The 24338-nt window shown below is 46.3% G+C and overlaps 1 protein-coding gene and 1 pseudogene across 8 annotated transcripts in view; one reads left to right on the top strand and one right to left on the bottom strand.

Annotated features, from left to right (window-relative positions):
- LOC146751316 (spindlin-W) overlaps positions 1-24338 on the top strand; it is a 180924-nt gene that overhangs the window by 60322 nt on the left and 96264 nt on the right. The gene's annotated exons all lie outside the window — the stretch shown is intronic.
- LOC146751319 (uncharacterized) lies at positions 12543-21028 on the bottom strand (annotated as a pseudogene).

Genomic DNA, 24338 nt, shown 5'->3' with positions numbered 1-24338 from the left:
GAATACCCCAGAGGTCAATACCGGGTGCAGTCCTGTTCAACCTCTTCATTAATGATCTGGGAGTAGAATATACCCTCAGCAAGTTTGCTGATGACAGAAAACTGGCATGAGGTGACTGATTAGTCAGAAGTGCATGCTGCCATCCAGAGTGACTTCAACAGGCTGGTGAAATGGGCCAGTGGGAACCTCACACAGTTCAACAAGGCGGAGTGCAAAGTCCTGCACCTGGGGAGGAGCAACCCCAAGCACCAGTACCAACACCCAAGCACCAAGCTGGGGGAGGTTGGAAAGCAGCCTGGCTAAAAAGGACACAGGGTCCTAGTGGACACTAAGTTGAACATGGGCCAGAAACATGCCACTGCCACGAAGAAAGCTAACTAAGTAGCCCGGGCTGCATTAGGCAAAGTTTTGCCAGCAGGTTGAAGGAGGTGATCCTTCCCCTCTTATTCACCTTTGTTGAGGCCCCACCTGGAGTATTATGTCCAGTTTGGATATTTTGGAGGGAGTCCAGGGAAGGGCCATGAGAATAATTAAAGGACTGGAGCATCTCTGAGGAAAGGCTGAGAGAGCTGGGCCAGTTCAGCCTAGAGAAGAGAAAGCATGGGGGGGACTTAATCAATGTGTATAAATACCCAAAGGGAGGATATAAAGAGGACAGATCCATCTGGGATGGTGTAATTCTGGATGGACATATAGGTTAGGAGACCAGTGGCTAAAATGCAGCCCTGCTGTCCTGATTTCAGCTGGGACAGAGTTGATTTTTTTCTTCATAGTGTTTGGTATATGTCATGGTTTGACTTACGGAGTAAAAGAATGTTGATAACATACCAGCGTTTTAGTTGCTGAGCAGTGGCTGCACAGAGCCAAGAACATTTCAACTTCTTGTACTGTCTTGCTAAGGAGAGGGTCTGAGGGAACTGAAGTGAGCTGAACTTCATGCAGTGGAAAAGGACCTGGGGGTGTTAGTCAACAGCTGACTGAACATGAGAGCCAGCAGAGTGCCAAAAAAAACAATGACATACTGGCTTGTATCAGAAATAGTATAGTCAGCAGGGCTGAAGAGGTGATCGTTCCCCTGTACTTGGCACTAGTAAGGCCACACCTCCAATACTGTGTTTAGTTTTTGGGCCCCTCACTACAAGTAAGACACTGAGGTGCTGGAGCATCTCCAAAAGAGGGTCAACAAAACTGGTGAAGGGTCTTGTCAATGGTTTACAGGCTGGTTCAACCCGGTTCCATGACTAGTGGGGCAGAGGGATTTCGCAAAATCCACACCTCTGGAGAGAGGAAACAGGGGACCCCAAAATAATTAGAAATAAAACAGCGGCAACGATTTGAGAAGAAACAAACTAATTTACTAAATATGATATTGGAATGCAAGATAATTAGAATTGAAGCCAATAAAGTAGATATAATGAGAGAGTATTTGAAAACTGTAGGCCTTACAGGAATTGTGCAGTCAGGACAGGCAGCAGCGAAGGAGAAGAGCGGCAAAGAGAAAAAGGTGAAGGAAAGCAAGAGAATGTCATATGACCTGCCACCGCCTTATATACATTCCCCCTGTGCAGGAATGATATCAGCACAGTGAACAGTCTTCTGAGGAACATAGTTTTTTCTCTTTGCTGTGTGGACCTGGGGCATTAACACTTGAATTCCCAGTACACTACATGATGTGATGATGTGGAATACTGATGATCATAAAACCATGACAGGTCTGAAACTTAAGGAGTGTCTGAGGAAACTGGGATTGTTTATTCTACAGAAGAAGGGGCTCAGAGAAGACCTTATCACTCACTAAAACTACCTGAAAGGAAGCTGTAGTGAGATGGGGGTTGGTCTCTTCTCCCAGGTAACTAGCAACTGGATGAGAGGTAATGCCCTCAATTTGTGCCAGGGGAGGTTTGGGTTGAACATTAGGAAAAATATTTTCTCTGAATGGGTAATCAAGCATTGGAACAAGTTGCCCTGGGAAGTGGTGGAGTCACTGTCCCTGTCAGTGTTCTAAAAACGTGGCACTTAGGGACATGCTTTAGTGGGCATGGTGGTGATGGGCTCACAATTGGACTAGATGATCATAGAGGTCTTTTCCAGTCTTAACAATTCTATGATTGTATGATTCTGAGAATGTGTGGCAAAAGCATCCCATTGTAACTAGTCCAGAGGATCTGTGCATCCTTCGTATATAGATGACCTCAGGAGAGGGTACTTCAAGGACCCAAAAGGGTAGCAAGCAGACTTCTGATATAGGTGCCTTGGAGACAGAGGACATTAGGCAGCTGTCTACCTTGTCTGGTTTCTCTGAGGATCCTTCTGTTGTGGGGTTAAGAATATAAGAACAGCAGATGGCGATCGCTACCAACATGGTGCATTGGTGGCAATACTGCACCAACTGAAACTCCCTGATTCCCACCCATAAGCTTATTCATCAAATGAAGAGCAAAGAAGTGATCAACAAATTTGCTCACCCTTTAAAGTCCCCTTTGGCTATTACAAAAGTCCAATGGAAAGTGGGGGCTTACAGGGGACTATCGTGGACTGAATGAAGGCACAACACTGCTGAATGCTGCCATTCTGGAAATGCTAGAACTTCACTATGAACTAAAGTCAAAGGCAGCGAAGTGGTATGCCACAACTGATATTGCTAATGCATTTTTTTCCCTCAATCCCTTTGGCAGTAGAGTACAGGCCAGTTTGCTTTCACTTGGAGGGACATCCAGTCCACCTGGAATCCACTGCCCCATGCATGGAAACACAGACCTACTGTTTGCCATGGGATGATCCACACTGCACTAGAACAGGGGGAAGCTCCTGAACACCTGTATTACATCAATGACATCACTGTGTGCATCTGTACTACAGAGAAAGTTTCTGGGAAAGGAAAGAAAATAATCCAGATGTCCAGATGCTTTTGAAAGCCAGTTTTTTTTCCCCACAAAACAAAGTAACATCAAGAGGTCTTCACAAGAGATACAGGTTTTATGAATGAAATAGCAAGATGCATGCAGTCAGATCCCTATGGATGTGATCAACAAAATAACAGTTATGTCTCCACCAAATAGCAAAAAGAAAACACAAGCTTTCTAAGGCATTCTGGGTTATTTGAGAATGCATGTTTTGAATTACAGTTGGATTGTAAACTCTCTCTATGAAGTAACCCAAAAGAAGAACAATTTCACATGGGGCCCTCAGCAGTAACAAGCCTTTGAACAAATTCAACAGCTCATGCAGTATCCCTTGGTCCAGTCTGGGCAGGACAATATGGAAATGTGTACTCTACACCACAGCTGGGGAGAATGGCCCTACCTCGAACCTCTGGCAGAAACTCGTTGATCCCTAGGGTTTTGGAGTCAGGGATACAGAGGATCTGAAGTTCACTACGCTCCAACTGAATTTTTTTTTTTTTTTTTTTTTTTTTGAAAGCATATGAAGGGGTTGGTATTGAAGCACAGCTCCTCTTGGCATCCCAACTGCCTGTATAGGTCTGGATGTTCAAAGGGAAGGCCCCCTCCACACATCACGCACCTGATGCCAAATGGAGATCACAGAACAGGCTCAAATAGGCAATCCCAGTCCCTGAGCAATCTTGGAAGTCATCATGGATTAACCCAAAGTCAATGTTTTGGAATATCACCAGAGAAAGAGATGATACATCGCTGAAGAGGCCTCACTGAATAATAAAGTAGCAGAGAGTGAGAAGCAATATGCCTTGTTTACTGATGGGTCTTATCATATTGTGAGAAAGCATCAGAGGTGGATGCAGTCCTACAAGACAGGCTGCAGAAACTGCTGAAGGAGTTGAATCGAGCCTATTTGCAAAAGTGAAGGCCATCCAGTTGAGTTTAGATATTGCCAAATGAGAGAAGTGACCGGTGCTTTATCTCTACACTGACTCCTGGGTGCTAGCAAGTGTCCTATGGAGGTGGTTACAGCAATGGGAGCAAAGAAAATGGTAGCACTGTGGAAAGATATTGCTGCCCAAGTAGAGGAAATGGTTATAAAAGTACATCCACATACCCAAGAGTCATGCCACTGAAAAACATCAAAGCAACCAGAAGTTGGATTGGGCCACCAAAATTGAAGTCATCATGTAGAGTTGGACTTGCAGAATAAGAGTGAATTCTTCATAACTCAATGGGCCCATGACACCTGTCACGGTTTGAACTAAAAATCCACCTGCGCCCGTGACAGGGGCCGTGGGCCCCGGAGGGGCCCTAGGCCGAAAGGAAAAAAAATTAATTAGGAAAAGAAAACAGCGGCAACGATCTAAGGAGGCACACTTATTTACTAAATACTATATCGAAATACAGGATAACACAATATAATACAATATAATTGAAAATTGAGCTAACGAATCAAGCAAAATAGGAGAGAGAATGAGTCCCGTAACCGAGAGGCCTACTGTAAATCTAGGCGAACGGCTGAAGGCTCCCACACACTCCCCTGAACGCCAGAACTCGAAAGACGTCAGTCTGTTCTGCGACAGAGTTAATATAGAGTCCAGGTCCCGTGACCTATCGTGTTGTTCCCTGGGAGATGTAGTCTTCTTCTGTAAGTTGCAGATTCAGTAAAATTATTCATGCTTTATATGATGTTATGATGTGGAATACTGATAGCAAAAAATACAAAATTATTAAACCATGACATTCCACCCCTTATTCTACATCATTACATTATGTTTATACATACATACACACTCATATGTATAATTGTGAATAATCAGCAACCTTATTTTTCTCAACAATTTATATTTATTCCATACAAATCCCTAAGTTGAGAACAAAACTCTATAACCTAACCTACTATTTATTAATTTTGAGAAAATGGCAAAACTGCCAGAAAAAGGAAAACATGTCAGCGGTAGAGGGGAAAGGCAGCGCTAGTAGGGCGTCCCCCACATCAAGGTGCACTCATCCTTTCCCAGCCACCACAGCAGATTTCCTTTTGACTTATACTTCTTTCCATGTGTGCTCTACACATGCATGGCCAGTGCAGGATATAGAGTCCAGATGGAAAACTTGCTTACAGAATGCCTAATTAAGGTATATAGAGAAGAAAGTGTTTCCTTAACATTAATCCACTCTATCTTAAGTCCTATACCTAATTGAACTATTCTGTACCTAATTGAAATATTTGCTGAGACTCTACCTATATATTTACAGGAAAATCATTGGCTGCACTCCCCCAACATCAAATTCCCTTGTGGTACACATTGAACATTCCCATTTTTGTCCATCACCCACCATGTGCACCCAGGTCCCTGGGCAAAGACAGTACCCCGGAGAGGTTTGCCCTTTCCAGACGCTGGAAGGACCCAAACCGTCTTTCCCAACACGCTCTTTATGTGTACTACAGGAACCTTATCTCCCTCCACGGTACGTAGGGAGCTGGATTGGTTAGGACCATTGCGATTACTAGATCCTCGAGTGTTGACCAACCAGGTGGCTTCTGCTAAATGGTTCTCCCAATTTTTATACGTTCCGCCACCCATTGCTTTCAACATAGTTTTCAACAACCCATTGAATCGTTCAATCTTACCAGAAGCTGGTGCATGATAGGGAATATGGTAAATCCACTCAATGCCATGATTTTTGGCCCAAGTGGTTACAAGGGAATTTTTAAAATGGGTCCCATTATCTGATTCAATTCTTTCTGGAGTGCCATGCCGCCACAGGATTTGCTTTTCCAACCCTAATATGGTGTTTCGGGCGGTAGCATGGGGTACTGCGTATGTTTCGAGCCACCCAGTGGTTGCCTCCACCATGGTGAGTACATACCGCTTACCATTGCGAGATCGTGGCAAGGTGATATAATCAACCTGCCATGCCTCTCCATATTTATACTTTTGCCATCGCCCTTCCCCCCAAAGAGGTTTCATCCTCTTGGCTTGTTTAATTATGGCGCATGTTTCACAATCATGAATAACCTGAGCAATAGCGTCCATAGTTAAGTCCACCCCTCGGTCTCTGGCCCACTTATATGTTGCATCCCTTCCTTGATGACCTGAAGTCTCATGGGCCCACCGAGCTAGGAATAATTCACCCTTGTTCTGCCAGTCCAAGTCTATTTGAGCCACCTCAATTTTGGCAGCTCGATCAACCTGATGGTTATTTTTATGTTCTTCAGTAGCCTTACTTTTAGGCACATGAGCATCTACATGGCGCACCTTTACAACAATGTTCCTTATTCGGGCAGCAATGTCTTTCCACAGGTCAGCAGCCCAAACAGGTTTACCCTTTCGTTGCCAATTATCATCTTCCCACTGTTGCAACCACCCCCATAAGGCATTTGCCACCATCCATGAATCAGTATAAAGATGAAGCATTGGCCACCTCTCCCGTTCAGCCACATCTAAAGCCAGCTGAACAGCCTTTACCTCTGCAAATTGACTTGATTCTCCTTTACCTTCAGTGGCCTCTGCAACTTGTCGTGTGGGGCTCCATACAGCAGCTTTCCATCTGCGATGCTTCCCTACAATACGACATGATCCGTCTGTGAATAGGGCAAATTTCTTTTCGTTTTCTGGTAGCTCATTGTATGGTGGTGCCTCTTTAGCACGTGATACCTCTTCTGTAGGTGGTGTTTCAATTTTTTTACTCTCAGGCCAGTCCATGATCACTTCTAGAATTCCAGGACGGCTGAGTTTTCCCATTCGAGCTCGTTGAGTAATTAATGAAATCCACTTACTCCAAGTGGCATCAGTAGCATGATGGGTGGAGGGAACCTGTCCTTTAAACATCCAGTTTATTACTGGCAAGCGAGGTGCTAGAAGAAGCTGAACCTCTGTCCCAACTACTTCAGAAGCAGCCCGAACCCCCTCATACACGGCTAAGATCTCCTTCTCAGTTGGAGTGTAGCGCTCCTCAGACCCTTTATATGCTCGACTCCAAAATCCTAGGGGTCGGCCTCGGGTCTCTCCTGAGGCTCTTTGCCACAAACTCCAGGTGGGACCTTTCTCTCCAGCAGCAGTGTAGAGGATGTTCTTCACATCCTGTCCCGTCCGTACTGGCCCCAAGGCCACGGCACGGGCTATTTCTTGTTTTATCTGCTCAAAAGCCTGCTGCTGCTCAGGACCCCATGAGAAATTATTCTTCTTCCGTGTTACCTGATAGAGAGGGCTCACTATGTGGCTGTAGTTTGGGACATGCATTCTCCAAAAGCCCACTACTCCCAGAAAAGATTGGGTCTCTGTTTTATTTGTGGGCGGAGACATAGCAGTGATTTTGTCAATCACATCTGCTGGGATGTGACGACGTCCATCTTGCCATTTTATGCCTAAGAACTGGATTTCCTGGGCAGGCCCCTTCACCTTGCTGCGCTTAATGGCAAAACCAGCTTTCAAAAGAATTTGGATTATCTGTTTCCCTTTCTTGAAAACCTCTGCTGCTGTATGGCCCCACACCACAATGTCATCAATGTACTGCAAGTGTTCAGGAGCATTACCCTGTTCCAAAACAGCTTGGATTAATCCATGGCAAATTGTTGGGCTGTGCTTCCACCCCTGGGGTAAACGGTTCCAGGTATACTGAATACCTCTCCAGGTAAAAGCAAACTGTGGCCTACATTTTGCAGCCAATGGGATGGAAAAGAAGGCATTAGCAATATCAATGGTGGCATACCACCTAGCTTCTTTTGACTCCAATTCATACTGGAGTTCTAGCATGTCTGGTACAGCAGCACTTAATGGAGGTGTGACTTCATTCAGGCCACGGTAATCTACCGTCAGCCTCCATTCCCCACTGGTTTTACGCACTGGCCATATGGGGCTGTTAAAAGGCGAGTGCGTTTTGCTAATCACTCCCTGATTTTCTAATTGGCGAATTAGCTTTTGTAAAGTCACGCCACATTTGTCGTGGAACACGGACTGCTTCGGGATCATGTAATTGGTCTGGATCATTACGATTGAACTCGCGGCTGTATAGCATTTCCACCAGAGCATTTTCTCTCAAAAACTGGATACCTTTCTCAATATCAGTCCATTTCTTTCTCTCAGGCTCCAAGTCCCGTTTAAAGGGGAATCTATCTCTTACCGCTATCAACATCCGCTTCCAGAGGGTGTAGGACCGATTTTGGCATGTGCCAATACCTCTGTCCACACGTGGGTCCCTGGAAATGCTACCCAGTTGGCGAGCTTCACTGCCATCGAGCCATGCACTGTTGGCACCATTGTCCCAGCAGCGAAGTAACCAAGTGACCATATTTTCTTTTGGCTGACGTGTGTAATCCTTTCTTAGATCTCGAATTTCACTCAGTTTAAAAGATCGATCAATAATGGTCGTAATACTTTGCTCACCTTTTGCTCTATCAAGAGTCCCAGGTGTTGATGGTGGCAACTGTGTTGATGAGGCTGCCCCATCTACAAGTTTGGACTTGAGAAATTCTCGTAAAGAAAAAGTAGCTTTTGGCTCCTCTTCTGACTCTGACCCTGACCCTGATGCTTGTGTTATTTCCTCCAGGTAACCCTCCTTCTTTTTCCTCTCTCCTAACTTTCTCTGCTCCTCTAACTTCTTCTGCTCCTCTATCATCTTCTGCTCCTCTAACCTCTGCTCCTCTATCATCTTCTTATACCCCTCTAACATCCTCTGCTCCTCCAACTTCTTCTGGTCTTCTGACTCCCCCTGCTCCCCTGAGTCTCCCGAGTCCTGCTCTCCTAACTCCCTCCGCTCTTCTAACTCCTTCTGCATTTTCTCTAACTGAGTTGAAACTTTTTTTGTCTTTCGCCCTCTTACAGGGGCAACCAACATTGTATCTGGTGTCCCAGATGGTTGGTCCAATTGGACTACCTGTGCCCCCGGTGGCTGGTCAGATTGGACTACATGTGCCCCCAATGGCTGGCCAAATTGGACTACATGTGCCCCTGGTAGTTGGTTAAATACATTCAACTCACCCTGGAGGGCACATAGCTGGTCTCGGAGAGCGTTCCGCTCAAACTGGACAGCACCAAGCTCAGTCTGGAGGCTGTTGTAGTTGGACTGGAGAGTGTTGTATCCGAACCGGAGGACGTTATGCTCGGCCTGGAGGGCAGTGTGCTCAGTCTGGAGAGTGTTGAGCTTGGTCTGGAGGGCATTGTGCTCGGTCTGAAGAGTGTTATGCTCGGACTGAAGAGTGTTGTGCTCGGTCCGAAGGGCATTGTGCTCAGTCTGAAGAGCGTTATGCTCGGACCGGAGGGCATTATGCACAGACTGAAGAGTGTTGTGCTCGGACTGGAGGGCATCACAGTTGGATTGGAAGGCATCATGCTTGGCCTGAAGGGTGCCGCACTCAGACTGGACGGCGTCATACTTGGACTGGAGAGTGTTGTGCTCGGTCTGGAGGGCATTGTGCTCGGTCCGGAGGGCATCGCGCTCAGTCTGGAGAGTGTTGTACTCGGACCGGAGGGCACTGTGCTCGGACTGGAGAGTGTCGTGCTCGGACCGGAGGGCGCTGTGCTCGGACTGGAGAGTGTCGTGCTCGGACCGGAGGGCGCTGTGCTCGGACTGGAGAGTGTCGTGCTCGGACCGGAGGGCATCGCGCTCAGTCTGGAGAGTGTCATGCTCGGACTGGAGGGCGCCGTGCTCGGACTGGAGAGTGTCGTGCTCGGACTGGAGGGCGCCGTGCTCGGACTGGAGAGTGTCGTGCTCGGACCGGAGGGCGCTGTGCTCGGACTGGAGAGTGTTGAGTTGGGATTGCAGGGAGCTTTTCTCATCCCAAAGTTTTCCTGCGTCAGCTCTAAGATTCTCTTTCTCGTACCAGATTGAGTCTCGTTGGTACAGGAGATCTTTTCTCTCAGCTTCAAAAACTTTTTCTCTCTCTACCTTCTCATCCCAAAGTTTTTCTGCGTCAGCTCTAAGACTCTCTTTCTCGTACCAGATTGAGTCTCGTTGGTACAGGAGATCTTTTCTCTCAGCTTCAAAAGCTTTTTCTCTCTCTACCTTCTCAGCCCAAAGTTTTTCTGCCTCAGCTCTAAGACTCTCCTTCTCGGCCCTGAGACTCTCTCTCTCAGCTTCAAAAACTTCCCTCTCAGGAATGGTATTGACTAAGGCCCAATAAGCATTAGCTAGGCCCAAAATCATTTGTGCCTCCTGAGATCTGCCTGAGCCACAACATTCCTGCCTCAAATATGCAATCAAACTCTCAGGATTCTTCAAGTGTTCAGGAGTGAAGCTCCATAACACTGAAGATGTCTGTCCTTTGAGAATCTCTTCAATTCCCTGCCACTCAGTATTCTCTGGTTCTAGGGAAGACTTCCTCCGGATGTTATAAATCCAGATACTGAGTGAGATTATTACAATAATCAACAGTAAGATCAGGGAGATTAAGAGTGTGGCCCACTGATCATTCAAAAACTGCATAAAGGATTCATAGAAAGAAAGAGGAGCACGCTTAAAAATCACCATTTCTGTATAATTAGTTGCATTAGTTGCTCCCTCTGGAGCTGTATGCAGATACGAAGTGAGCATTGCTAACCATGCTTTCAATCCATTATACAATTGTATAGCTCCATAAGAAAAAGTGGCTAGCTTAAACATGGCCCAATATGTTCGGAGCGTCTCAAAAAAGGAACCAATGGCACACAGTCCCTGGTAAAACAAATTTAGTAGAGAAAACATTTTTTTTTTCCTCCAATAGAGAGAAAAAAGTAAAAGAAAACAAAGCTCAGCAGTGTTTATAAAATATACCGGAGTATTGGCAGTCCGCCTGGACTTTCAAGGTCAAGCTCGCAGGTGCAGAACCGCAAACACGAGATAGCTCCTTAACAGGGAAAAAAACTCGTAGCTCTGTTAAAAGCTAAAAGAGCAACAGAAGAAAACACAGAAAAACAGCAACTCAAATTGCCCGCATTCTCTCCACCAAAATCTGTCACGGTTTGAACTAAAAATCCACCTGCGCCCGTGACAGGGGCCGTGGGCCCCGGAGGGGCCCTAGGCCGAAAGGAAAAAAAATTAATTAGGAAAAGAAAACAGCGGCAACGATCTAAGGAGGCACACTTATTTACTAAATACTATATCGAAATACAGGATAACACAATATAATACAATATAATTGAAAATTGAGCTAACGAATCAAGCAAAATAGGAGAGAGAATGAGTCCCGTAACCGAGAGGCCTACTGTAAATCTAGGCGAACGGCTGAAGGCTCCCACACACTCCCCTGAACGCCAGAACTCGAAAGACGTCAGTCTGTTCTGCGACAGAGTTAATATAGAGTCCAGGTCCCGTGACCTATCGTGTTGTTCCCTGGGAGATGTAGTCTTCTTCTGTAAGTTGCAGATTCAGTAAAATTATTCATGCTTTATATGATGTTATGATGTGGAATACTGATAGCAAAAAATACAAAATTATTAAACCATGACACACCTCAGGTCATCAAGGAAGAGATGTAACCTATAGATGGGCTTGGGATTGAGGGGTGAACTTGACCACAGATGCTATTGCACAGATTATCCATGAATGTGAAACTTGCACTGCACTCAAACAAGCCAAGCAGATAAAGCCTCTCTGGTATGGAGGACAATGGCAGAAATATAAATATGGAGGAAGTCTGGCAGGTGGATTACATCACACTCCCACAAACTCACTATGGCAAACGCCATCTGCTTACAATGGTGGAAAGCAGCCACTGGATGGCTGGAAACATAGCCTGTGCCCCATGCCACCACATGAAACACTATCCTGGACAATAAAAATTAAGCCTTACAGTGACACGGCACCCCAGAAAGAATGGAGTCACGCAACAGGGCTCATTTCTGAAACAGCTTCACCTGGACCAAAGAGCACAGCATTGAGCAAGTATATCACATCCCCTATTGGAAAAACTGAATGATACAGTGGACTGTTAAGACTACACTGCAATGGGTGCTGGGACACTGAAACACTGGGATAAACATTTAGCAAAAGCCACCTACTTATTCAAACTTTTTATGTACTTGCTGTGTAAGGAGATAAAGTTCCAGTATTACACATGAATAACATGCTGGGCCAGATAGTTTGGGTTATTCCTGCCTCAGTCAAAGGCAAGCACATTCATGGGGCTGCTTTTGCTCAAGGACCTTGGTTACACTTGTTAAATAATGCAGAAGGATTGGGAAGTCTGGTGTGTACCTCAAGGGGATTTGATGTTGGACGAGGATAGCCAATGATTCAAATTGTAAGATATTAATTTCTACATAATACTGCATATCTTCAGTGCTATGATTGCTATATACCTCATCAATAGTTTTACAGTAAAAATCACCTAGACTAAAGATGAACAAATTCTTATGGAACCAGAACTGGCTTCAGCACGCAAGAGACCAACACTGAGCATCATCCCTCCCGCCCTGAAGGACTGTTATGACAGATGGAGATCAAAGTAATGGACTAAATAAACTCCACAGACAATTTAGCAGGATGGCCATAGACCATAGGAATAACGTGCCTGAGGGATGGGATGTATCATAGTCTCGTGCGGGTTGGAAGGGACCTTAGAGATCATCGAGTCCAACCCCCAGGATTCGAGCCTCCTGTGTAGCAGAGTGGCACTTCTACCACTTGCGCCACAGGGGATTCGAACCCAGGCCTCCGGTGTTACAACGCAGCATACGCCACCGGGATGTCATTTATAGAGAGCTCAAGCAGTGGGCCCAAGAGAATTTCATAAGGTTCAATTAATCCCAGTGCAAGGTCTTGCACATAAGTCACAGATACCCTCACAATCAGTATTATCTGAGGGACAAAAAGAATGAGCACAGACCTGCCAAAAAGGACTTGGGGTTATGGGTGGATTGCTGGACATGACCCAGTAATGTGCTCTCATAGGTGTCTGAAGAAAACAATTTTGTCTCAGCTGAAACTAAGAAAATAGCCCAGGAAGCCAACTGTATCCTGGGTTGCATCAAATGAAGCATGGCCAGCAGGATGAGGGAGGTGATCCTGCTCCTCTACTCTGTACTGGTGAGACCTCACCTGGAGTACTGTACTCCAGATTTGGAGTCCTCAGTACAGGAGAGACACAGACCTGCTGGAGCACATCCTGAGAGCCAGAAAAATGATCCAAGGGATGGAACACCTCCTCTACGAGCACAAGCTAAGAGAGCTGGAACTGTGCAGTATGGAGAACAGAAAGCTCCAGGGAGACTTGATAGCAGCCTTTCATAGAATCAGAACTGCTCATGTTGGAAAAGACCTTAAAGATCAAGTCCAACCACAACCTAACCATGCTTCTTTAATTCTAACAACCCTCCACTAAATCATGTCCCTGAGAACCACACCCAAACAGTTTTTAAACTCATCCAGGAATGGTGACTCAACCACCTCCTTTGGGGGCCTATTCCAGTGCTTAACAATCCTTACTGTAAAAAGAGTTTCTCCTGATATCCAACCTAAACCTCCCCTTGAACAACTTGAATTAATTTCCCCGCATCCCATCACCTGTCACCAGAGAGAAGAGACCAATCCAGTCTTGCTGTAATCACCTTTCAAGTATTTGAAAAGAGCAATAAGGTCTCCCCACAGCCTCCTCTTGCCAGACTGAACAGCCTTCTTCAGTTTCTCCTTATAGGGCATAATCTTCAAGCCCTTCACAAGTCTTCAGTATCTAAAAGGGGAGTATAAGAATTATAGAAAGGCCTTGTTTGGAAGGGATCTCAAAGACCATCAAGTACCAGCCTCCCTACTGTGGGCAGGGTTGCCAACCACTAGATCAAGCACTAAATTAGGTTGCCCAGCACCCCATCTAACATCTCCAGGGATGAGGCATCCTTAACTTCTCTGGGGAGCCCTTTCTAGCACCTCATCATTCTCTCTTTGAAAAATATCCCCTGACATCTAATCTAAAATCCTCTCTTTTAGTTTAAAACCATTCCCTCTATTCCTAACACTATCCACCCCACGAAAAAAGTAGGTTTCCTTCCATTTATAATCTCCCTTTTTAAATACTGGAAGGCAGCAACAATGCCTCCCTGGAGCCTTCTCTAAACTGAACAAGCTCAGCTCCCTGTATGGTGAAAATAAAGAAAAGATAGTGGTGGTAAATACCCAAAAGGTTATTTACAGGAAAAACACACCCAATAGAAGCCTTCAGTCTGCAGAGAACCACTGAAGCAATCTCCAAGAGATACTGCCTTAGTGGTGGTCAGCCCTTAAACGAGATCTAGAGGAGATGGAGTCAAGCTCCACCCCTTCCAGGAGCACAGCTAAATTACTCTCACCTGTGCTCCCACAGCTGACCCAACACTTGCCTCAGCTGATTAATCAGAGGTTCAGGCTGTGATTATCAATTTCCCATACACTCCACCCCTTCACAGCATGAACCAATAATTAGGTGAGTTTTTCCTTATTACAGAGATCCAACACAATGCTGATACAATTTCCCATCACAATGAATGTTGATATAATATGAATGATGATTTGATGGATGTTCATGATCTTCCGTGGGCCAGTGCTTGATAGATGTCACTGGAGACAAGCCATCTTGAGGTGCAAGTCTATCTGCATTTCATCAATCCCAAACAAATCATCCTCTGGTGGTCCTAGAGGCTCAGAGACCCAGTGAGAATAGTACAAATGTTTCAAATGTACTAGGAGGGGAAGGTCTGCCCTCCAAGGCAAGATACAGGCCTTATTCTTATCTTGGGTCAATACTTCTGCTTGTACCAGATTATGCCCCGGTCGCCGATACCATACCCTCTGGCCAGATATCTGTGGTTGTATAATTATATCTGGTACTAAAGGAGGGGTCTTAATTTGCCATAGGGACATGATGGGGGTCCCTTTGGCCATAAAGACTGGAGTATTGACCACAGTGTCTGAAATGTACCTGTCACCGAGGGGGCTACTGAACCTCCCACCTCCAATAATCTCCCCCAAGGTGCAAGTAGGCCACACCACTTGGGTCCTACCTGCACCTTCCAGGGCCAATTTATCTTATGGATTCCTGGTTCTAAATTCTCAGGGACAGGGAGCAGAAGATTATTTCCATTACCAACCTGGGGTTTTAACTGATTATCAGTACCCGTAATTTGGATACTAAGAGGGGAGGCCCATATAGTTTGTAGCATTTTTAGGGCACTGGGTCTGCCATCTCGAGGTCTTTCATTTAGGTCCCGCAGGGTTTCATATAGTCTTTCTGGCCACCCCTGCAGGGACTGGGAGCCTGTCTTCAGGGCAGCCTTGAGAATACCATTATAATGTTCAATAAGGCCTGCCCCAGTTGGATTATATGGTAGGTGGAATCACCACTCCATGTTGTTCTCTTCCGCCCAGCGCTGTATTGTTGCACCAGTGAAATGTGTGCCTTGGTCGCTCTCAATCACTTGAGGTGCCCTGTAGGCAGACATCAATTTGCTAAGTGCCTTGATGGTATATGCCTGATTTGCTTTTGGCACTGGATAGGCCCGCTTACAGTAGCAAAGCAGGTCAGGGCATATCTCGCCCCCTCAGACCAAGGGAGGGGCCCAACATAATCGACCTGCCACCTTTGGAGAGGACTGTATCCTCTAGCAATATGGGCTGTTGTTTCAGGCAACAGACTCTGTCTCATCTTTGAGCAAGCATCACAATCTTGACATGCTTGGGCAATATCAGATAGTTGTCCAGGCAGCTCCCATGCCTTAGCATCTGCCCACATTATCTTTTGTCCAGCATGCCGTAGTTTCTGATGTAACCAACGGGCAATGTTCTCAGATTGTGGATTCTCAATCCACTGAATTCGGGCCAGTGTGTCAGCTTCATCATTTCCCAGTGACTGTAGGGGTTGGTGACCAGAGACATGGTAGACACGTACTGTCCTGTGTTTGATTGCATTCCATATGTCTAACCACATGTCTTTACTCCGAATTGGTTGGGTGTGGATAGCCCATTCCTGGGTAGCCCACTGCATAATCCACAGAGTGAGCCCCCGGTACACAGCCTAACTATCCATACAGGTATTCAGAATACCATCACCCGGTTCCTTAGTTATAACCATCCACACAGCTCACAATTCTGCCCATTGGCTGCTCTGACCTTCCCCCTCATCAAACCAGATTGTCTCAGTAGAGGGACGGTATGCTATTGCTTGCCACTTGCTTGGGTTGCCTTTGCTGGATCCATCCGTGTACCAGGCATCTTCAGGAATAGGATACCTACGTTCCTGAACAGGACTCTTCTCTGGTGGAGCGATTATCGTTTCTTTTGGTGCATCACTATGGTACGTCACTGGGCCTAGGATTTTTTGTAATTCTTCTTTCAGCGGTGATGAAGACAGACTACTTCTCTGGATGAGATAGGCAACCCGTCGTGCTACCGTTTGTGCTTGGTCCGCCCCTGTGTTAGGAAGGTGGGTCAGATCTTTTAACCACCCCTGGACTGGCAAAGTAGTTTTAACTATGACTGGCTGGAGCTGGCTGGAGGTTCGGGCTCAGAGAGTGGTGGTGAATGGAGTTAAATCCAGCTGGCGACCGATCACGAGTGGTTGTCACGGTTTAAACGAAAATCTACCTGCGTCTGTGACAGGGGGCCACGGGCCCCGCAGGGGCCCTAGGCCAAAAAGAAAAGTTAATTAGGAAAAGAAAACACCGGCAACGATCTAAGGAGGCACACTTATTTACTAAGTACTATATCGAAATACAGGATAACACAATATAATACAATATAATTGAAATTAAGCTAATGAATCAAGCAAAATAGGAGAGAGAATGAGTCCCGAAACCGAGAGGCCTACTGTAAGTATAGGCAAACGGCTGAAGGCTCCCACATTCTCTCCTGAACGCCAGAACTCAAAAGACGTCAGTCCAGCCTGGGAGTGAGATAATATAGTGTCCAGGTCCCGTGACTTATCTCTGACCGTGATGTTCTCTGGGATATGTAGTCTTCTTCTGTAAGTTGCAAATTTAGTAAAATTATTCATGCTTTATATGATGTTATGATGTGGAATACTGATAGCAAAACTACAAAATTATTAAACCATGACAGTGGTGTTCCCCAGGGGTCGGTGCTGGGGCCTGTCTTCTTCAATATCTTTATTGATGACCTGGATGAGGGCATTGAGTGCACCCTCAGTAAACACGCAGATGACACCAAATTGGCTGGGAGTGTGGATCTGCCTGAGGGTAGCAAGGCCCTACAGAGGGATCTGGACAGGCTGGAGAGCTGGGCTGAAGACAATGGGATGAGGTTTAACAAGACCAAATGCCGAGTCCTGCACTTTGGCCACAACAACCCCAGGCAGCGCTATAGGCTTGGGGTGGAGTGGCTGGAAGATTGTGTGGAGGAAACGGACCTGGGGATACTGATTGATGCTCAGCTGAACATGAGCCGACAGTGTGCCTGGGTGGTCAAGAAGGCCAACGGCATACTGGCTTGTATCAAAAACAGTGTTACTAGCAGGAACAGGGAGGTAATAATCCCCCGTACTTGGCACTGGTGAGGCCGCACCTCAAGTACTGTGTTCAGTTTTGGGCCCCTCACTGTAAGAAAGACATTGAGGCCCTGGAATGCGTTCAGAGGAGGGCAATGAAGCTGGTGAGGGGTCTGGAGCACAGTCCTTATGAGGAGCGGCTGAGGGAGCTAGAACTGTTCAGTCTGGAGAAGATTGGGCTCAGGAGAGACCTCATTGCTCTATAACTACCTGAAGGGAGGTTGTAGTGAGCTATGGGTCGGCCTTTTCTCTCATGGAGATAGTGATAGAACTAGAGGGAATGGTTCCAAGCTGCAGCAGAGGAAATTCAGGCTGGACATTAGGAAATCTTACTTCTCAGAAAGGGTATTTAGGCATTGGAATGCACTGCCCAGGGAGGTGGTGGAGTCACCGACCATGGGAGTGTTGAAGAAACGTTTGGATGTTGTGTTGCGGGATATGATTTAACTGGGAAGTATTGTTGATGGTTGGACTGGATGATCTTCTAGGCCTTTTCCAACCTTGATAATTCTGTGATTCTGCTGTTTGGGTTATTGGCTCTACAGCTTGTAATGCCGAATAGGCAGCCAATAACTGTTTTTCGATCATACTATATCTTTCCTCTGCTCCGTGCCAAACCTGAGACCAAAATCCAATAGGGGTTCCAACAGAACTCTGGCGTTGCCACAGGCCCCAGCCAAAACCATCTTGAGTGACATGAACATCTAATTCAGCTGGGAAGGTAGGATCAAATATACCCAATGCCTGAGCTTGTTTAACTGCCAGTTTTGCATGTTGGAAAGCGTCCCATTTCACCTTCCCCCAATCCCATGATTGACCCTTCTTTGTAAGTTTGTATAATGGTCTCAGCAGCTGTGCTAAATGAGGTATAAAGGAGTGCCAATACCCCAATATACCCAAAAATTCTTGCAGCTGCTTCGATGTTGTAGGTACTGGAAACACCTGGACCTTATCTACAACAGTACTGGGTAGTACTTTAGTTTTTCCAGACCAAACAACTCCCAGGAATTTTACAGATAACCCTGGATCTTGCACCTTCTGTGGGTTTATAGCCCACCCTCTTGTCTGCAAATAAGCTGTTAACAAATCTGCTGCTTGTCCCATTGCCTCTAATGAGTCGGATGTTAACAGGAGATGGTCAACATAATAATATAAATTGACGTTATCCAGTTTCTCCCAATTAGCCAGGTCACGCACCACCAAATTATGACAGTAGGTGGGAGAGTGCACGTACCTTTGTGGTAGGACCTGAAAAGTCCACTGCCTGCCCTCCCATGCGAATGCAAATTGATCTTGTGATTCTCCACTTATTGGAATACTGAAGAATGCATTTGCTAAATCTAGGACACAATGGTGTTTTAATTTCTGTACTTAGTGTGTCCATTAGGGAGGCAATATTGGGTACGGCCGCATGAATAGGCGGTGTGACCTTATTCAATTCCCTATAATCTACTGTCATTCTCCATGTTCCATCCAACTTTCGCACTGGCCATATTCGGGAATTATCCGGGTATGTGCAGGCTTTATATTACCTACTCTCTCTAATTCCTGCACAGTTTTTGTTATTTCCTCTTGCCCACCTGGGAGTCTCTACCGTTTTACATTAGTGATCCAGTGTGGCTTTGGCAGACAAATAGGCTCATGTTTTGCATGGCCTCTCAATATTGTCTGTATCGCCTGGATACTAATACATCTTTGTCAGAGCCTGAACTCTCCCACAGTTGTGTGGAAAGCCAGACCCCACAAGATATCTATTCCCAATATATATTACAGAACTGGGGCAATAGATACCTTATATTCCCATGGTGGGAGACACCCAACCCCCAATTTTAGCCAGGTTTGGGTGACTGGAATAGTCTGTCCCCCAAAACCTCCAATCATCACGCTTTCACCTTTAAATTTCATCAGATCTCTGTATATTATAGATGTCTCTGCCCCAGTATCAACTAGGGCCATAACCTTTTGAACATTCTTTCAGGACCAGTATATTCTTAGCTCTACATAGGGCCTCCAGTCCCATCTGGAGGCCCTAGGGGGACTGACATCCCTCATCACGCCATGAATTGGGCCAGACTCAAGTCTTTTACCTCCAATGTCTCAGGCCACGATGCCTGAGACACTTGAGGTGGCCTCTTTTTTCTATTGGGAACAATGAAGTTCTCTAGATTCCAGGTTACCGTCAGCTGTCGCTCTATAATTCTTACCCTCGGTTTTCTAGGGTAGTTTTGGAACTTTTGTTGGTTGGGCTGATGATAATTTTCACAAATTGAACGCCTGCCTGGAGAAGACCATTGAACATCTGTTTCCGGGACACTCTTATGGGTACCAATTGAGGGGTCCACAAGGCCGGTCTTCTAGTTTTAATTATTGGTAAAACCTCAGCCTCTTCTACTACCCGAATATTACGTTTGTTTCGTAAGCATTCTGTCTCCCCCAAATTGGCTACCAATTGGGCTGCCTGTTGAACCGCTGCTTCTGATGCCACCAAAGGATTTAGTATGCAAACTAATGTTCCATACATACGCAAGGAAGCCTGTTGTAAAATTAGGGCTCTCATCCCCGCAGAGAATTTTACCATGTAGGGGCTATCAAGTGTGTCCTCATAGATGGCTTCCCTCATACCCAATTTCCTGATGTAGTTCTGAAGGTCTTCCATAGAAGACCATAAACCTGTGTTTACCGGCACATCGGTCTTGTTCAGCCAGACCATGCGGCAAGCCACCATTAACCAGTCCACAATGAAATGATTGCCATCTGGGAATTGCATCCCTGCATACAGTCTTGGCCTAAGGGCAGGATGGATAGTTATTGTTGCAAGTTTAGAAACTTCAGGTCCACTAACTACTACGCTTTCTGCACCTGAATCCCACAAGCGTAATAGCCAGGCCAGAACGCTCTCTCGCAGCTTCTGCCTAAAAACGCTGTACCAAATTCATCAGCTCAGTGGGAGTATAAGGGCGGGCTGTCACATGAAGGTAAGTCTCGTTAGGGGGCCACTGATCAGGAGGCACCCCCGCTGGTCAATCTTGGACCTTCTTTGTTTTCTGTGTCACGATAGGATGGATTTCTAATGGATCCATCCTAGGTGGCTCTTCTAAATCAGCCTTGATAACTTCATTCCTAACCTGATCTGTTGTCTCAGGAACCTGTTTATCATTCATTGAGATATACCGAATTTGGAGGTTTGGAGAAAAAAAAAAGATGGGTTTTTCCCCATTAATAAGATGAGCTCACTTTCTAGTTTCTCAATAGGAGAAATTGATTTTCACGACCAATATCATTCAATCTCATCTCTGCCTGATTTAAGGCAGTCAGTAAGGGCCAAGCCACTGTGGATGCGGCCAATCATCTTTCTTTGGTGGTAAGTATATCTTCATGCAATCCCTGAAAATATTCAGTAAGACAGAAGGGGGACATATTGTCCACCACCCGCAAAGGACCCCATTATTCAATAATAGTTGCAACTTGGAAATATGGGGATCCCATAAATCCTGGGATTTTCCCAGGGAAGATCTTTCCTAAAGAGATAACTTTCTCCCCCTTGAACCAATTGAACATATTCCATAAGAAAGACATATTTTTGCCATATCCACAGGCTCCGGGCCAGCTTGCCAAACATATGGTGAAAATGATAAAAAGATGGAGATGGTAAATATCCAAAAGGTTATTTACAGGAAAAACTCACCCAGTGAAAGCCTTCAGACCACAGGGAACCACTGAAGCAATCTCCAAGAGATGCTGCTTTAGTGGTGGTCAGCCCTTAAATGAGATCTAGAGGAGATGGAGTCAAGCTCCACCCCTTCCAGGAGCACAGCTAAATTACTCTCGCCTGTGCTCCCACAGCTGACCCAACACTTGCCTCAGCTGATTAATCAAAGGTTCAGGCTGTGATTATCAATTTCCTATACACTCCCTCAGCCTATCTTCATAGGAGAGGTGCTCCAGCCCTCTGATCATTCTTGTGACCCTCCTCTGGACCTAAAGCTCCATATCTTTCCTGTATTGGGGGCCCCAGACCTGGATGCAGTACTCCAGATGGGGCCTCATGAAGGCAGAGTAGAGAGACAATCTTCTCCCTCACCCTGCTGGCCACCCCTCTTTTGATACAGCCCAGGGTACTGTTGGCCTTGTGGGCTGCGAGTGCACACTGATCTCATCTCTGCATGTCTGGACAGCATCCCTGTATTCTTACCAGGTGACACATCCTTGTTTTCACTGTCTACATATCCTTCCTGTCTCTCAGTTGGACCAGCCTGTCCTTGTCAAGCCATTCTGGTTTCCTGCCTCCTCTGCTTGTTTTCCTATACCAGGGGACAGAGAGCTCTTATGCTCTCAAAAAGGCATCCTTAAAGAATTGCCAGCTTTGCTGCACTCCTTTGACTCTAAAGTCAGTTTCCCAGGGGATCTCACCCAGTAATTCCTTAAATAGCATGAATTTGCTCTCCTGAAGTTCAAAGTCCTGGCTTTGCTTTTTACCAGGCCTGTCCATGAGATCAGACTCAACCAGGGCACAGTAGCTGCAGCCCAAGGTGCCTCCAACTTCTTTAATGAGCTCCTGGTGAGCACCAGGTTCAGAAGCACTTCTCCTGTAGTTGGTTTGTCTAATAACTGAACCAGGAAGTTATCCTCAACACACTCCAGGAGTCTCTGAGATTGCTTGCAGCCTGTGCTGTTGCTTTCCCATCAGACATCTGGGTGGTTGAATTCTACCATCAAGAGAGCCTGTGAGTACAAAACTTCCTTCAGCTGAAGCAAGACGGCCTCATCCTCAGGCTCCCCCTGATCAGGCGGCCTATAGTAGACCCCAACCACCAGATGTCCTTTATTGGTCCGATCCCTGATTTTCACCCACAAGCTTTCAACCTGTTTGTGGCTGTTTTATAAGGAACAGGTGTGCAAGTGGTTATTGCATCTGTACCTTCAAGTGGCAGGGAAGGATACTGAGAAGAAGCTGAAGAGTTGGTGCAAACATAGGAGTTTCGGTTTCTTTGATCACGGGGCAATTTACTCGGCACCTGGCATGACGGCTGCAGACAGAAGTGGCCTCACTCAAAGGGGTAGGTGGGTTCTAGCCGAGGAACTGTCAGGACTTATTGACAGGTGTTTAAACTATGTATGAAGGGGGAGGGGGACAAAATGAGGGCCGCTGGGTCTGAAGCGGCAGTTTGAGACTTAAAACAGAGCTTGATGGGTGGAGACAATGTAGTTCAAAGGCATGGAGAGGGGTGGGGAGATGCTGCTTCTCTCAAGTGCCTGTATACTAACGCGCAAAGCATGGGAAATAAACAGGAAGAACTGGAGTTCTGCATGCAGTCATGTGGCCATGATCTCATTGCGATCACGGAGACATGGTGGGACAGCTCGCATGACTAGAATGTTGTCATGGAGAGCTATGTGCTTTTTAGGAAAGATCGGCTGGTGAGATGGGGTGGTGGAGTTGCTCTTTATGTGAGAGAGTAGCTAGAATGTATTGAACTCTGCCTGGGGGAGAATGATGTAGCAGTCGAGATCTTGTGGGTGAGAATCAAGGGGCAGGCTGGTAAGGGTGACACTGTTGTGGGTGTGTACTACAGGCCCCCTGATCAGGAGGAGGAGGTTGATGAGGCCTTCTGTAAGCAACTGGATGTAGCGTCACACTCCCGGGCACTGGTACTTATGGGGGACTTCAATTATATGGATATTTGCTGGACAACCAACGTGGCCAGACATGCACGGTCCAGACAATTCTTGCAGTGCGTTGCAGACAACTTTCTAATGCAGGTGGTCAAGGAGCCGCCACGGGGTGGGGTGTTGCTGGACTTTGTTCTCACCAACAAGGAAGGACTTGTTAAGGAAGTCAAAGTTGGGGGTAGCTTGGGTTGTAGAGATCATGAGATGGTGGAGTTTGAGATCCTGAGTTGAGGAAGCAAAGCAAAAAGTAGGATTGCTACCCTGGACTTTAGGAGAGCCAACTTTGATCTCTTCTGGGATTTACTTGGGGCTATCCCATGGGCCAGGGTGTTAGAAGGCAAGGGGGCCTGTGAGAGCTCGTTAGTTTTTAAACGGTTCTTCTCCCAAGCTCAGGTTCGGTGCGTCCCTGTGACTAAGAAATCGGGAAAAGGTGCCAGGAGACCTGCGTGGATGAGCAAGGAGCTCATGTGCAAACTCCGAGGAAAGAGGAAAGTTCATGGTATGTGAAAAAAGGGTCTGACTACTTGGGAAGAATATAAGAATGTAGTCAGGGCCTGCAGAGATGGCTAAAGCCCACCTGGAGTTGAATCTAGCTAAGGAGATAAAGGATAATAAAAAAGGCTTTTTAAAGTACGTTAACAGCAAAAGGAAGGCTAGGGAGAATGTGGGCCCCATACTAAGTGAGGGGGGTGTTCTGGTAACGGGGGATGCTGCGAAGATGGAAATACTGAACGCCTTCTTTGCTTCTGTCTTTAGTGAAAGGGCTCTCCATCAGGAATCCCAGACCCTGGAGGTTAATGAGAGAGTCTGGGGAATGGGAGATTTTCCTTTAGTCAGAGAAGAGGTGGTCCGTGAGTGCCTAGGAAACATTAAGGTCCATGGGACCTGATGGGGTGCATCCGCGGGTGCTGAGAGAGCTGGCGGAGGTCATTGCTGAGCCACTCTCTGTAATCTTTCAGAGGTCTTGGAGAACTGGGGAGGTGCCTGAAGACTGGAGGATGGCCAATGTCACTCCGCTCTTCAAAAAGGGCAAGAAGGAAGACCCAGGTAATTATAGGCAGGTCAGCCTCACCTCTGTCCCAGGGAAGGTGATGGAACAGCTTGTGCTGGATGCCATCTCCAGACAACTGGGAGATAAGGAGGTTATCAGGAGTACTCAGCATGGGTTCACCAAGGGGAGGTCGTACTTGACCAACCTGGTGGCCTTTTATGAAGATGTCACTAGCTGGGTGGACGGGGGGAGAGCAGTAGATGTAGTCTACCTTGATTTCAGTAAGGCTTTTGATACTGTCTCCCATGACATCCTTATAACAAAG

This window comes from Coturnix japonica, unplaced genomic scaffold (genome assembly GCF_054131305.1).
Source record: "Coturnix japonica strain WE unplaced genomic scaffold, WE-NBRP24 Scf099, whole genome shotgun sequence".
NCBI classification, from domain to species: Eukaryota; Metazoa; Chordata; class Aves; order Galliformes; family Phasianidae; genus Coturnix; species Coturnix japonica.
The sequence above is the reverse complement of the archived record's forward strand: the minus strand, read 5'-3'. Positions and strand labels throughout refer to the sequence as shown.